This window comes from Polyodon spathula, chromosome 24 (genome assembly GCF_017654505.1).
Source record: "Polyodon spathula isolate WHYD16114869_AA chromosome 24, ASM1765450v1, whole genome shotgun sequence".
Taxonomy (NCBI): domain Eukaryota; kingdom Metazoa; phylum Chordata; class Actinopteri; order Acipenseriformes; family Polyodontidae; genus Polyodon; species Polyodon spathula.
This window is the reverse complement of record NC_054557.1, coordinates 628610-645119: the sequence shown is the minus strand read 5'-3', so window position 1 is coordinate 645119 and position 16510 is coordinate 628610.

The following is a 16510-nucleotide window of genomic DNA, read 5'->3' as shown; positions in this document are numbered from 1 at the left end:
GCTGTTTCTGAAACTCAGCCTTCACATTATTCATGAGCTTCCCCAAACCAACCTGCTGCTTCAGATAGAATATCTCGCTTGCGCCGTTTAGGGATATCAGTGGACTGGTAAGTACTCTGTTTTACGTATCGGGTGAGTGCATCTTTCATTTGGTCTGTGAATATCTTAGTCAGAGATAAGAAATCAGAACAATGGGTCTGTAACAATTCTAATGAGTAATCACAATGCACTGTGACTCGGTGCCAGACCACCTCCTCAATGAACCCTAATGGTTCCCCCACCTCTATAAGCCCATATGGTGAAGGGGTGAAGGTCTGGGGACAGGGGAGGTGTCATTGCGGGGTGTAAAGGCGTCATTACAGTGTTGGTCAAGGGGATAAGGTTGTTCTGCCCCTATGTATGGAGGCACAACCTGTTTTTCCTCCTGGTTGCATGTGTTGTCCCCGGGGATTGATCTAATGAGTCAAGACAAAACACTTTATGGTTATACATTCGACACAAAACATTTCATGGTTATGCCTTCGTTCCAGAGAATCCATATCCTCTCGCTCCTCTGTCCATCGAGGGGAGGCCTGAGACCTCCTTGACCTGTGGGTAGCAAATGTGTTCACATACAAGCTGAGCTACCCGATCGCCAGCTCTTATTTCTCTGGGCTCGGCACCAGTATTTTGGACCAGGATACCTACATTTCCGGTATAGTTGGCATCCACTACGCCGGCCCCTATGCATATGCCATGCTTAACTGCTAAGCTGGAACGAGGGGCAAACCTGACATAGCACCCAGGTGGTACTTTTATTTGTATATCTGTCAAAACGAGGCTTTGACTTCCTGGAGGCACCAGGTAGTCATACGCGCTATATAAATCAAGGCTAGCTGCCATTGGAGAACCCCTAGTGGGCAAGTACCCCGCAGGGGTCAATTTGACCACTTAGAGGACATCCACTTCTGCGGTTAGACACGCCACCTTTTGTGGGGGTGGCTCGTGTCAATCATTTTTGTAGAGCTTTTTCTGGGTTTTGTGTACCCATTGCCCTTGGTTTTGTTTTTGGATACATACACAGTATATAGTCTGTTTTCACTATGATTTGGAGATGAAAATCCCTAGCTGGACTGGGTGTGCCTAGTGCAGGGGCCTCACTGATCTTTTGTTTCAGGTCGTTGAACCCCTGCTCTGCTTTCTCAGTCCACTCAATAGCTTCGTATTTCTTGGGTGTGTCTTTTAGTAGTGAGTACATAGGTCCTGGTGCTATAGCATAGTCCTCTATGTATTCCCCGATGTAATTAATGGTACCCAAAAACTGTCTTAACTCAATAACAGTTTGAGGCTTGGGTATCAAGGTGAGGGCCAATTTCCTATCTGGGCTCATAGTCTTGCTGTTATAGCTGAGAATATGTCCCAGGTACGTTACCTCTTGTTGCAAGAGCTGAGCCTTCTTTGGGTTGACCTCGAACCCTCAGACATTTAGGAGCAGCAAGGTGGCCCTCAGCAGTTCCTTCACTTCTGAAAGAGAGGTACTACACAACAACAAGTCATCCACATGTTGCAACACAGTGCCATGTGGGTTGTCTTTCAAGGGTCTCAGATCCTTGGCAAGACATTGCTGGAACATTACTGGGGTACTACTATGATACCCCTGTGGCTTGCGAGTCCAGGTGTATTGGACCCCTTGCACCGTGAAAGCACACTTCCATTGATCTGCAGGCCTTATAGGTAGGCTCCAGAATCAGTTGCTTATATCAAGAACTGAGAACCAGATGGCCTCAGCTGGTACTTCAGTCAATATAGTGTGGGGGTTAGCTACTATCTCTATCTGTCTTGGGCAGGGCTTGATTCAAGCATTGGTAAATCAGTAATAATGCCTTTTACTGCTGTCACTACTTCAAGGTTGACAGGGTACTGCCGTTGTGGAAGATGCGTGTCTCCTTCAATTGTGATAAGCACGCCCACTGCCTTACAGCAGCCAATGCTGTTCAGAGCCCACACTTCCGGGTACTGCTCAGTCAAGTCCTGGAGTGTGAGAGGGAAGGATGAGAGGTACATTACATCTAACTCTAAAATGTTTTGCTCATGCGTTTTAACATGATACATTTCGACTAACGCAGATTGTGAGCCAATTACAAATTCCACGGGTTCAGTTCTAAATGCTTTTTATGTACCTCCATTGACTCCTTCAATTACTACAAACTCTTTTGTTACCGGGATTGGCAGATTCCAGCCCCAGTATCAACTAACATTTTACATGGGAGGCCTCTTACTACCGCATGTCACTCCCTATCTGTGCCTGCAGCCATTGCAACATTCTTGCATATTCACTGTAATCTCCTTGTGGTTCCTCTGCCGTTTCAGACTTTCCTGTAGCCACTGCCACTTTCCACCAAATCATTTTTAAGTATCAATACGGCCACAATTAAAGCATTGCTTAAAATTGTATTCATTCCAGAAATTGGTGTGATTTCGTAGCTGTGAGCTGTGCCTTCAACATCTACTATTAACACTTCTCTGCTGCTGGACAACTGCCCAGGCACCTTATCTGCATATTGCCTGCTCTCTGGCAACACGCCCAGAATCTTATCTTGCACTGCTGCTTTGAGCTAAACTCCTAGCTTCCAGTCCTACTGCATCGCCGTTGCAATCCATATTTTATTTTAACCCACTCTCTTATATCAACTCCTGAACTAAAGCTTTCCGTTCTCAAACTGTGACAGATTCTGTCCCTTTTCACATTCTGAGCTGCATTCGGCTATTTCGTGAACACAGTTTACGTGTTCCCACTAATACTTATGTAAAGGTCACATAGTGTTAAACATCTGCCTTTTCTAAAATGTTGCTTTATCTTTTGCTTAAACAAAACCAATCTAACCCAAGCAATTTATTAATAAAATTATCATTCTAAACTGACTTCTTACCAATATAATTTTCCAATATGACAAGTTACTCTACTTGGTGGATTTTATTAATGATCTGTTTTCCTTTCCACCTCAAATTTACACATTGTTGGTGCGTTCATGGACTTTAACTAGGGTTTTATGCCAATACCCTCATCCGCCCAACTTCGTGACAGGTTATGTAACAGGTTTTTTCTATTAACAGGTTGTCCTAACTCACAAATAGGTCAACATGTAATAGCCAACAGACAAACATATATCAGATACTTATGTAACACCCAGTTCAGACTCCACATGCTCAACTGTTGCTTAAAATATAACTATAGTCTTACTTGTCACCAACCATACAGCTTGCTAGCATGGTCGGCCATAAACACAATATAACACAAACAAAATACAACTGTCCTTTACAACACACAAACGAGTATCTGTCACGAAAATATTTTTAATGTTCTCATCTAGATCCCTTATTTTGTTTCAGGTTTAGTCCCTGACTTATACTATCATTGCGTTATACATGATTTATTAATGTCTCAGTGTGGCAAAGTGGTTTGTAGTGCTCCGGTGTATAGGTGAGTTGAGGTGCTCCAACAAAGGACAAACACAAAGTCTACCGGTCAGGTTTCTTTTAACGCCCTTTTTAAACGGGTTTCAAATAATAAAGCTGGCTCTACCCAGCAATGGGTATTGCCAGTGAAAACTGGACCCAAAATAATAAAGCTGGTTCTACCCAGCAATGGGTATTACCAGCTACAAAACAAAGGGGTTGCAGTCCCGAAATAATAAACACAAAAACACGTCTCCAAACTGGGTGCTCTGGTGCAGGTGCGGTGCTCTGAGTGCTGGTGCTCGTGTACGTTCAGGTCCGGGCTTCTCGCTGCAGCTCCAGCTTCGTATCAGCCGTCTGGCAAAACAAACACAATACTCCTCAATGAACCCACACTTCATTCAAGATTCCGTCCTTGTCTCCTCCCATTAACCACAACAAAGGAGACGATTACGGCGTCACGTCCCCCTAAAGTACCCTAAGCCCCGCCCCCTCCGATAGCTAGTTCAATCACGTCTCCTCCAATTCATGACTGAAACTTCGCTCACCGTACTAGGGCGATGACTCAAGGTACCGTAACGCCGCCCTCTTCCTGAATGGCCGGCTCCCGACTGTCCCTGGGATGAACTGCCCAACCATTCAGTAGGAAGCCCGCAGCTCCTGTTGTACAGTGCCCATCTTGCTCATTTGGTTGTTAATAGCTTATTGATCCCAAAATCTCATCAAGCAGCTTCTTGAAGGATCCCAGGGTGTCAGCTTCAATAACATTACTGGGGAGTTGATTCCAGACCCTCACAATTCTCTGTGTAAAAAAGTGCCTCCTATTTTCTGTTCTGAATGCCCCTTTGTCTAGACTCCATTTGTGACCCCTGGTCCTTGTTTCTTTTTTCAGGCTGAAAAAGTCCCTTGGGTCGACACTGTCAATACCTTTTAGAATTTTGAATGCTTGAATTAGGTCGCCACGTAGTCTTCTTTGTTCAAGACTGAACAGATTCAATTCTTTTAGCCTGTCTGCATTTATGACATGCCTTTTAAGCCCGGAATAATTCTGGTCGCTCTTCTTTGCACTCTTTCTAGAGCAGCAAGTACTCTCGCACTCCTGACTGAGGCTTTGAGCTCGTCATTTTTAACTACTGTCCTGTGACACTAACACCACCCCGATGTATCTCGCCAGCAAAAATGCTTTTAGATTTATACCCTCTGAGCTGTATTGTCTGCCTGCTTCTTGAATATATTCTTCCTGAGAGCTATATCGTCTGCTCGCTACTTAAATACACTCTTTTTGATCTGTATCATCTGTCTGCTTCTTCAATATACTCCCTAAGAGCTATATCTTCTGCTCATTACTTAGATATATTTTTTAATCTATATCGTCCGCCTCCTTCTTCAATGTACTCCCTGAGAGCTATATCTTCTGCTCGCCACTTAGATATGTTTCTTTTAATCTATATCGTCCGCCTGCTTCTTCAATATACTCCCTGAGAGCTATATCTTCTGCTCGCTACTTAGATATATATATTTTTTTAACCAGTTACTCACTCCTGTGCTTCACAGAGACCCCCTTCCCTGTTACTAGAGCTTTCTCGTCCGCACAGTACTAACTATGTAGTGACGGTGCCTACCAGACACACACTCCACTACCTAGTCACAACCAGATGAACACACTCAATACCTTTTACTCATTACACCTATACAACTTCACAACCCACAGGTTTTTGGATTCCAGTTCACCCGCTAAGCACTCAAACGGTATCGCTTACCCCAGACATCTAATAACGAGTCCGCACACCAACAGAAGCGCAACGAACATCCTGGAATCCTGCCGACAACACCAATTTGTAGGGTCGCAAGATAAAGTGCATAGATGTTCAGAGACAATCAATCACACCGATCGTTGCATCAAAGGTTTATTGCAGTGGTCATCAAAATACAGAGCGCTCCGAAGAATAACGGTCACTTCATCAGTAACTAGTGTATTCTGCCGGGGTAAAGCACATACATGGGTTATATAATTTCTACATAAAATTCCCTGCTCCTATCAGGATTTGGCACTCAGCAGACAATTCATCCATCCCTACCCCCTAAACTTATATACTCAACCAATAGAGGATAGCTGTGGGGCATGATTGCCCCCTCCGTTGCGGTTGTTATGTTCACTTCAGCCTGGAATTTATGACCTAGCAAGCAAGCAGGCATTGCCCTTCTTCTACCATCCCCCCACTGCCCCTGGACATCTGACCCAACCTAATGGTGTACTGAAACATTCTACCCTTCCTCCCTCCTTTCACAAATTCCTCACTAAACATTGTAAAACCGCACCCAAATGATCATTGGTTGATCAAGTTATAATATTTGGTTCCTTCACAACCATTAGTGTTTACATCACTGCTGCTAAACATTGTAACAATAACACACATCAATATCCATAATACATTCCATTATTACTTTGGGCTACAAACGTAGCACTTTCTAAAGGAACAGTCTGGTAATAGCCATTATTGGAAATGAGAATCTGTTAGAGCATAACAACATAAGAAAGTTTATAAACGAGAGGAGGCCATTCGGCCCATCTTGCTCGTTTGGTTGTTAGTAGCTTATTGATCCCAGAATCTCATCAAGCAGCTTCTTGAAGAATCCCAGGGTGTCAGCTTCAACAACTTTACTGGGGAGTTGATTCCAGACCCTCACGATTCCCTGTGTAAAAAAGTGCCTACTATTTTCTTTTCTGAATGCCCCTTTATCTAATCTCCATTTGTGACCCCTGGTACTTCTTTCTTTTTCCCAGGTCGAAAAAGTCCCTTGGGTCGACATTGTCAATACCTTTTTGAATTTTGAATGCTTGAATTAGGTCACCGCGTAGTATTCTTTGTTCAAGACGAATAGATTCAATTCTTTTAGCCTGTCTGCATATGACATGCCTTTTAAACCCGGAATAATTCTGGTCGCTCTTCTTTGCACTCTTTCTAGAGCAGCAATATCCTTTTTGTATCGAGGTGACCGGAACTGAACACAATATTCAAAATGAGGTCTTACTAATGCATTGGACAGTTTTAACATTACTTCCCTTGATTTAAATTCAACACTTTTCACAATGTATCCGAGCATCTTGTTGGCCTTTTTTATAGCTTCCTCACATTGTTTAGATGAAGACATTTCTGAGTCAACAAAAACTCCTATGTTTTTTTCATAGATTAATTCTGCAATTTCAGTATCTCCCATATGATATTTATAATGCACGTTTTTATTTCCTGCGTGCAGCACCTTACACTTTTCTCTATTAAATGTCATTTGCCATGTGTCTGCCCAGTTTTGAATCTTGTCTAGATCATTTTGAATGACCTTTGCTGCTGCAACAGTGTTTGCCAATATTTTTTTTGTGTTGTCTGCAAATTTAACAAGTTTGCTTACTATACCAGAATCTAATTCATTAATGTAGATTAGGAATAACGGAGGACCTAATACTGATCACTGTGGTACTCCACTGGTTACCGCACTCCATTCTGAGGTTTTTCCTCTAATCAGTTCTTTCTGTTTTCTACATGTTAACCGCTCCCTAATCCATGTACATGTGTTTCCTAGAATCCCTACTGCATTCAGTTTGAGAATTGATCTTTTGTGCGGGACTTTGTCAAAAGCTTTCTGGAAATCTAAATAAACCATGTCATATGCTTTGCAATTATTCATTATTGATGTTGCATCCTCAAAAAAATCAAGCATGCTGACTGTCTCCCAGGATACTTTTACCATATAGGTAATTTTCCATTTTGGATCTTATTATAGTTTCCATAAGTTTGCATATAATAGAAGTCAGGCTTAATGGTCTGGTTCAGTTTTGTTTCCCTTTTTGTGGATTGGTATTACGTTTGCAATTTTCCAGTCTGTCGGTACCACCCCTGTGTCCAGAGACATCTGCATGATCTTGGTTAGTGGTTTGTAAATAGCTTCTTTCATTTCTTTGAGTACTATTAGGAGGATCTCATTCGGCCAAGGGGATTTGTTTATTTTAAGAGCTGTCAGTCGCTTTAACACTTCTGCCTCGGTTATGCTAAAGTTATTTAAAACTGGGGCATGTTGTCCGTATCCTCCTTTGTAAAAACTTGTGAAAAGGAATCATTTAGTCATCATCAATCAATATATTCCTATTTTTTTCTTCATCTATGATTTTGCCATTTGTATCTCTTAAACATTTAACCTCATCTTTGAATGTTCTCTTGCTGTTGTAATATTGGAAAAACATTTTGGAATTGGTTTTAGTCCCCTTAGCAATGTTCATTTCTATTTCTCTCTTGGCCTTTCTAACTTCCTTTTTGACTTGCATTTTCAGTTCCATGTACTCTATCTGTGTACTTTGTTTTTGGTCCCTTTTTACTGCTCTGTAAAGTGCCTTTTTTCGCTGAATATTTTTTTTAATTGATCTATTAAACCATTTTCACAAATTAGTTTTACATTTAGATTTGTCTACTTTACGGATGTAATTGTGTTGCGCCTCTATTACTACATTTTTGAAGAACAGCCATCCTTTTTCTGTGGATGTTTTCTCTATTTTACTCCAATCTACTTCTGTTAGTTTCTGTTTCATACCGTCATAGTTTGCTTTTCTAAAATTGTAAACCTTAGCTTTAGCCATTACTTTTGGGGTTTTAAAAGCACTTCAAATGAGACCATGTTGTGGTCTGAGTTTGCTAGTGGTTGTCTGACCTCTGTTTTAGTAATTGTGTCTTCGTTATTTGAAAAAGACTAAATCAAGGCATGCCTCCCCTCTAGTCGATGCCTTGACAAATTGTGTTAGGAAGCAGTCATTTGTCGTTTCCACCATTTCAATTTCATCTGTCATGCCCCCCACCAGGTTGTCCCTTTTTATATGAGGGAAGTTGAAATAAGAACATAAGAACATAAGAAAGTTTACAAACGAGAGGAGGCCATTCGGCCCATCTTGCTCGTTTGGTTGTTAGTAGCTTATTGATCCCAAAATCTCATCAAGCAGCTTCTTAAAGGATCCCAGGGTGTCAGCTTCAACAACATTACTGGGGAGTTGATTCCAGACCCTCACAATTCTCTATGTAAAAAAGTGCCTCCTATTTTCTGTTCTAAATGCCCCTTTGTCTAAACTCCATTTGTAACCCCTGGTCCTTGTTTCTTTTTTCAGGCTGAAAAAGTCCCTTGGGTCGACACTGTCAATACCTTTTAGAATTTTGAATGCTTGAATTAGGTCGCCACGTAGTCTTCTTTGTTCAAGACTTAACCCAGATTCAATTCTTTTAGCCTGTCTGCATATGACATGCCTTTTAAGCCCGGAATAATTCTGGTCGCTCTTCTTTGCACTCTTTCTAGAGCAGCAATATCTTTTTTATAGCGAGGTGACCAGAACTGAACACAATATTCAAGATGAGGTCTTACTAGTGCATTGTACAGTTTTAACATTACTTCCCTTGATTTAAATTCAACACTTTTCACAATGTATCTGAGCATCTTGTTAGCCTTTTTTATAGCTTCCCCACATTGTCTAGATGAAGACATTTCTGAGTCAACAAAAACTCCTAGGTCTTTTTCATAGATTCCTTCTCCAATTTCAGTATCTCCCATATGATATTTATAATGTACATTTTTATTTCCTGCGTGCAGTACCTTACACTGTTCTCTATTAAATGTCATTTGCCATGTGTCTGCCCAGTTCTGAATCTTGTCTAGATCATTTTGAATGACCTTTGCTGCTGCAACAGTGTTTGCCACTCCTCCTACTTTTGTGTCGTCTGCAAATTTAACAAGTTTGCTTACTATACCAGAATCTAAATCATTAATGTAGATTAGGAATAGCAGAGGACCTAATACTGATCCCTGTGGTACACCGCTGGTTACCACACTCCATTCTGAGGTTTTTCCTCTAATCAGTACTTTCTGTTTTCTACATGTTAACCACTCCCTAATCCATGTACATGTGTTTCCTTGAATCCCAACTGTGTTCAGTTTGAGAATTAATCTTTTGTGCGGGACTTTGTCAAAAGCTTTCTGGAAATCTAAATAAACCATGTCATATGCTTTGCAATTATCCATTATCAATGTTGCAGCCTCAAAAAAATCAAGCAAGTTAGTTAGACACGATCTCCCTTTCCTAAAACCATGTTGACTGTCTCCCAGGACCCTGTTACCATATAGGTAATTTTCCATTTTGGATCTTATTATAGTTTCCATAAGTTTGCATATAATAGAAGTCAGGCTTACTGGTCTGTAGTTACCTGGTTCAGTTTTGTTTCCCTTTTTGTGGATTGGTATTACGTTTGCAATTTTCCAGTCTGTCGGTACCACCCCTGTGTCCAGAGACTGCTGCATGATCTTTGGTAGCGGTTTGTAAATTACTTCTTTCATTTCTTTGAGTACTACTGGGAGGATCTCATCCGGCCCAGGGGATTTGTTTATTTTAAGAGCTTCTAGTCCCTTTAACACTTCTGCCTCAGTTATGCTAAAGTTATTTACTTCTGCTTCTCCTTTGCTACATGCATTTCTAATGTCATTGTATAACAGATTATTTTGCTCACCGTCTGAATCTGGTGGTTTATAGCATGCTGCTATTTTTATGCCCTTTGAATTTTTGTCCATTATTCTGACCCATATTGATTCGGCATTGTTTTCTTTGTCCAGGTTTAACACCTGGGCTTCAAGACTGTTTCTTATGTATAGCGCTACCCCTCCTCCTCTTCTGTCCTGCCTGTCTTTCCTATACAGTGTATACCCACAAATATTATATTCACCCCCATCACTCTCAGTCAACCATGTTTCTGTAACACCTATCACATCATAGTTACTTGTTAGTGCAGTAGCTTCAAGTTCTAAAATTTTGTTTCTGATACTTCTAGCATTTAGATAAATACATTTAATGGATTTAATGGCTGTCTTACCTGAGTTGTTGTCCTTGTTTTGATGCAGTCTCCCTTCTGTTTTTTTGTTGATTTCTCCCCCCTTCCTTTATAGTTTAAATGCTTCTGAACTAGCTCAAGGATCTTTTCTCCAAGTAGACTGGTTCCCTTTGTATTTAAGTGCAGGCTGTCCCATCTATACAGATAGTCCTTGATGGAGAATGTGGTCCAGTGATCAAGATAGGTGAAGCCTTCCCATGTGCACCACATCTTCAGCCATGCATTTAAGATTTATTATTTCCAGCTGTCCATATGATCATTTTCAAGGTGCCGGTAGTATACCAGAAAATACCACAGTATTTACATATCTCTTTAATCTTGAGAACCACAATGTGTTTAAAATGAACATATTTCTTCACTCTTTGAGGACCCCAGTGTGTTTAAAATGAAAATAACTCATAGTCTTTGAGGACCCCAGTGTGTTTGAAATGAATGTATATCTTTACTTGAGGACCCCAGTGTGTTTAAATTGAACATATATCTTTACTCTTGAGGACTCCAGTGTTTTTAAAATGAACATATCTCATAGTCTTTGAGGACGCCAGTGTGTTTAACATGAACATACCTCTTTACTCTTGAGGACCCCAGTGTATTTGAAATGAACATATCTCATAGACCTTGAGGACCCCAGTGTGTGTAAAATGAACATATCGCATAGTCTTTGAGGATCACAGTGTGTTGAAAATTAGCATATCACATAGTCTTTGAGGAACCCAGTGTGTTTAAAATGAACATATCTCATAGTTTTAGAGGACCCCAGTGTGTTTGAAATGAAAATATGTCATAGTCTTTGAGGGCCCCAGCATGTTTTCGATTAATTCTTCTCTTTAATCTTGAGAACCCCAGTGTGTTTGAAATGAACATGTCTCTTTACTCTTGAGGACCCAGTGTGTTTGAAATGAATGTATCTCATAGTCTTTCAGGACCCCAGTGTGTTTGAAATGTAAATATCTCATTACTCTTGAGGACACCAGTGTGTTTAAAATGAAAATATTTCATAGTCGTTGAGGACCCCAGTGTGTTTAAAATGAACATATTTCTTCATTCTTTGAGGATCACCGTGTTTAAAATGAACATATCACTTTACTCTTGAGGACCCCAGTGTGTTTAAAATTAACATAATTCATAGCCTTTGAGGACCGCAGTGTGTTTAAAATGAGCATATTTCTTCACTCTTTGAGCACCCCAATGTTTTAAAATGAACATATCTCATAGTATTTGAGGTCCGCAGTGTGTTTGAAATGAACACATCTCAGTCTATGAGGACCCCAGTGTGTTTGAAATGAACATATCTCTTTACTCTTGAGGACCCTAGTGTGTTTAAAATTAACATAACTCATAGTAGTTGAGGACCCATGTGTGTTTGGAATGAATATATCTCCTAGTTTTAGAGGACCCCAGTGTGTTTGAAATTAACATATCTCTTTCCGCTTAAGGACACAAGTGTGTGTAAAATGAACATATCGCATAGTCTTTGAGGATCCCAGTGTGTTGAAAATTAACATATCACATAGTGTTTCAGGACCCCAGTGTGTTTGGAATGAAAATATCTCTTTACTCTTGAGGACCCCAGTGTGTTTACAATTAACATATCTCATAGTCTTTGAGGACCCCAGCGTGTGTAAAATGAACATATCTCTTTACTCTTGAGGACACCACTGTTTTTAAAATGAATATATCTCATAGTCTTTGAGGACCCCAGTGTGTTTAATATGAACATATCTGTTTACGCTTGAGGACCACAGTGTGTTTGAAATGCACACATCTCATAGTCCTTGGGGAACCCACTGTGTGTAAATGTAACATATGACATAGTCCTTGAGGAGTTCACTGTGTTTGAAATGAACCTATGACATAGTCTTTGATGACCCCAGTGTGTTTGAAATGAACATATCGCATAGTCTGTGAGGAACCCAGTGTGTTTAAAATGAACATATCTCTTTACTATTGAGGACCCTAGTGTGTTTAAAGTTAACTTAACTCATAGTAGTTGAGGACCCATTTGTGTTTGGAATTAATATATCTCCTAGTTTTAGAGGACCTCAGTGTGTTTGAAATTAACATATCTCTTTCCGCTTAAGGACACAAGTGTGTGTAAAATTAACATATCACATAGTTTTTGAAGACCCCAGTGTGTTTGAAATTAACATCAAATTGTCTTTGAGGACCCCAGTGTATGTAAAATGAACATATGTCATAGTCTTTGAGGAACCCAGTGTGTGAAAAATGAACATATCTCTACTCTTGAGGACCCCAGGGTTTTTAAAATGAACATATTTCATAGTAGTTGAGGACCCCAGTGTGTTTAACATGAACATATCTATCTTCTCTTGAGGACCCCAGTGTGTTTGAAATGTACATATCTCATAGTCTTTGAGGACCCCAGTGTGTTTGAAATGTACATATCTCATAGTCTTTGAGGACCTCAGTGTGTTTGAAATGTACATATCTCATAGTCTTTGAGGACCTCAGTGTGTTTGAAATGAACATATATCATAGTCCTTGAGGACCCCAGTGTGTTTGAAATGAACAGATCTCATATCTCATAATCTTTGAGTACCCCAGTGTGTTTGAAATGAACAGATCTCATAACCCTTGAGTACCCCAGTGTGTTTGAAATGAACATATCTCATAATCTTTGAGGACCCCAGTGTGTGTAAAATGAGCATAACTCATAGTCTTTGAGGACCCCAGTGTGTTTGAAATGAACAGATCTCTTAACTCTTGAGTACCCCAGTGTGTTTGAAATGAACATATCTCATAGTCTTTGAGGACCCCGGTGTGCGTAAAATGAACGTATCTCTACTATTTAGGACCCTAGTGTTTTTTAAAATGAACATATCTCATAGTCTTTGAGGACCCCAGTGTGTTTGAAATGAACAAATCTCTTTACTCTTGAGGACCCCAGTGTGTTTGAAATGAACACATCTCATAGTCTTTGAGGACCCCAGCATTTAATAAATAAACAGAACAGAAAATATAAAGGTTGTAACAAACAAAAATACGAGACATGGCACATTCACCATAACAAAAGAGACAAACAAAACAGACTATACAGACAAAACACGGTGAGCAGATATTTTAACTAATGATTATTATTATTATTATTATTGTTATTGTTACCTCCATCTCCAATCCCGTTCTCCACTCACTGAACACAGAACAACCCAGAGTGAGTAAAACGTGCATCTATATATACTGTTGTGCTGGGATTCAATTACAAATTAATTATTCACTTGAATCCCAGCACGTGAATTAATTATGTGCAACCTCGTGCTCACATATTAACTACTCTAAATGCACATGAAGTGATGTACAATCCTGTGCCTAAATACAATTATACATTTTTAAACACACGTGAAACACAGACCCATTTATATCCCGTGTACCAATGCCTATACACCAACATTTAACACACCACACACAACATATATAGAAAATACACACAGGGACGGGCACTTTGTCACAGGACCCCAGTGTGTTTAAAATGAACATATCTCTTTACTTTTGAGGACCCCAGTGTGTGTAAAATTAACATGTCACATAGACTTTGAAGACCCTTATGTATGTAAAATGAAATTATGTCATAGTCTTTGAGGGCCCCAGTGTATTTGAAATGAACACAACTCATATACTTTGAGGACCTCAGTGTGTTTGAAATGAACACATTTCAGTCTTAGAGGACCCCAGTGTGTTTAAAATGAACATATCTCTTTCCTCTTTAGGACCCCAGTGTGTTTATATTAAACATATCTCTTCACTCTTTGAGGACCCCAGTGTGTTTAAAATGAACATATCTCATAGTCTTTGAGGACACAAGTGTGTGTAAAATGAAGAGATCAGATAGTCTTTGATGACCCCAGTGTGTTTGAAATGAACATATCTCTTTCCTCTTTAGGACCCCAGCGTGTTTATATTAAACATATCTCTTCACTCTTTGAGGACCCTGGTGTGTTTGAAATGAATGTATTTCTTTACTCTTGAGGACCCCAGTGTGTTTGAAATGAACATATCTCATTGTCTTTGAGGACCCCAGTGTGTTTGAAATGAACATATCTCATAGTCTTTGAGGACCCCAGTGTGTTTAAAATGAACATATCTCTTCTCTCTTTGGGGATGCCAGTGTGTTTAAAATAAGAACATAAGAAAGGTTACAGATGAGAGGAGGCCATTCGGCCCATCTTGCTCTTTTGGTTGTTAGTAGCTTATTGATTCCAAAATTTCATCAAGCAGCTTCTTAAAGGATCCCAGGGTGTCAGCTTCAACAACATTACTGGGGAGTTGATTCCAGACCCTCAAGATTCTCTGTGTAAAAAAGTGCCTCCTATTTTCTGTTCTGAATGCCCTTTTGTCTGATCTCCATTTGTGACCCCTGGTCCTTGTTTCTTTTTTCAGTTCGAAAAAGGCCCATGGGTCGACATTGTCAATACCTTTTAGTACTTTGAATTCTTGAATCATGTCGCCGCATAGTCTTCTTTGTTCAAGACTGAACATATTCAATTCTTTTAGCCTGTCTGCATATGACATGCCTTTTAAACCCGGAATAATTCTGGTTGCTCTTCTTTGCACTCTTTCTAGAGCAGCAATATCTTTTTTATAGCGAGTTGACCAGAACTGAACACAAAATTCAAGATTAGGTCTTACTAATGCATTGTACAGTTTTAACATTACTTCCCTTGATTTAAATTCAACACTTTTCACAATGTATCCGAGCATCTTGTTGGCCTTTTTTATAGCTTCCCCACATTGTCTAGATGAAGACATTTCTGAGTCAACAAAAACTCCTATATTTTTCATAGATTCTTTCTCCAATTTCAGTGTCTCCCATATGATATTTATAATGCACATTTTTATTTCCTGCATGCAGTACCTTACAATTTTCTCTATTAAATGTCATTTGCCATGTGTCTGCCCAGTTCTGAATCTTGTCTAGATCATTTTGAATGACCTTTGCTGCTGCAACAGTGTTTGCCACTCCTTCTATTTTTGTGTTGTCTGCAAATTTAACAAGTTTGCTTACTATATCAGAATCTAAATCATTAATGTAGATTAGGAACAGCAGAGGACCTAATACTGAACCCTGTGGTGCACCACTGGTTGCCACACTCCATTCTGAGGTTTCTCCTCTAATCAGTACTTTCTGTTTTCTACATGTTAACCACTCCCTAATCCATGTACATGTGTTTCCTTGAATCCCTACTGCTTTCAGTTTGAGAATTAATCTTTTGTGCGGGACTTTGTCAAAAGCTTTCTGGAAATCTAAATAAACCATGTCATTTGCTTTGCAATTATCCATTATCAATGTTGCATCCTCAAAAAAATCAAGCAAGTTAGTTAGACATGATCTCCCTTTCCTAAAACCATGTTGACTGTCTTCCAGAACCATGTTACCATATAGGTAATTCCATTTTGGATCTTATTATAGTTTCTATAAGTTTGCATATAATAGTAATCAGGCTTACTAGTCTGTAGTTACCTGGTTCAGTTTTGTTTCCCTTTTTATGGATCGGTATTACATTTGCAATTTTCCAGTCTGTTGGTACCATCCTTGAGTCAAGAGACTGTTGCATGATCTTGGTTAGCAGTTTGTAAATAACTTATTTCTTTCTTTGAGTACTATTGGAAGTCTTTCAGGACCTCATTGTGTTTGAAATGAACATATCCCATAGTCTTTGAGGACCCCAGTGTGTTTAAAATGAACATATCTCGTAGGCGTTGAGGACCGCAGTGTGCTTGAAATGAACATATCTCAGTATTTGGGGACCTCTGTGTATTTGAAATGATCACATCTCAGTCTTGGAGGTGTCCAGTGTGTTTAAAATAAACATATCTCTTCACTCTTTGAGAACCCCTGTGTCTTTAAAATGAACATAACTCATAGTCTTTGAGGACCCCAGTGTGTTTAAAATGAACATATCTCATAGTCACTGAGGACCCCAGTGTGTGTAAAATGAACATATCGCATAGTCTTTGAGAATCTCAGTGTGTTTAAAATGAACATATCTTGTAGCCGTTGAGGACCCCAGTGTGCTTGAAATGAACATGTCTCTTTACTTGAGGACCCCAGTGTGTTTAAAATGAACATATCTCGTAGTCGTTGATGAACCCAGTGTGTGTAAAATGAACATATCACATATTTTTTGAGAACCCCAGTGTATGTTAAA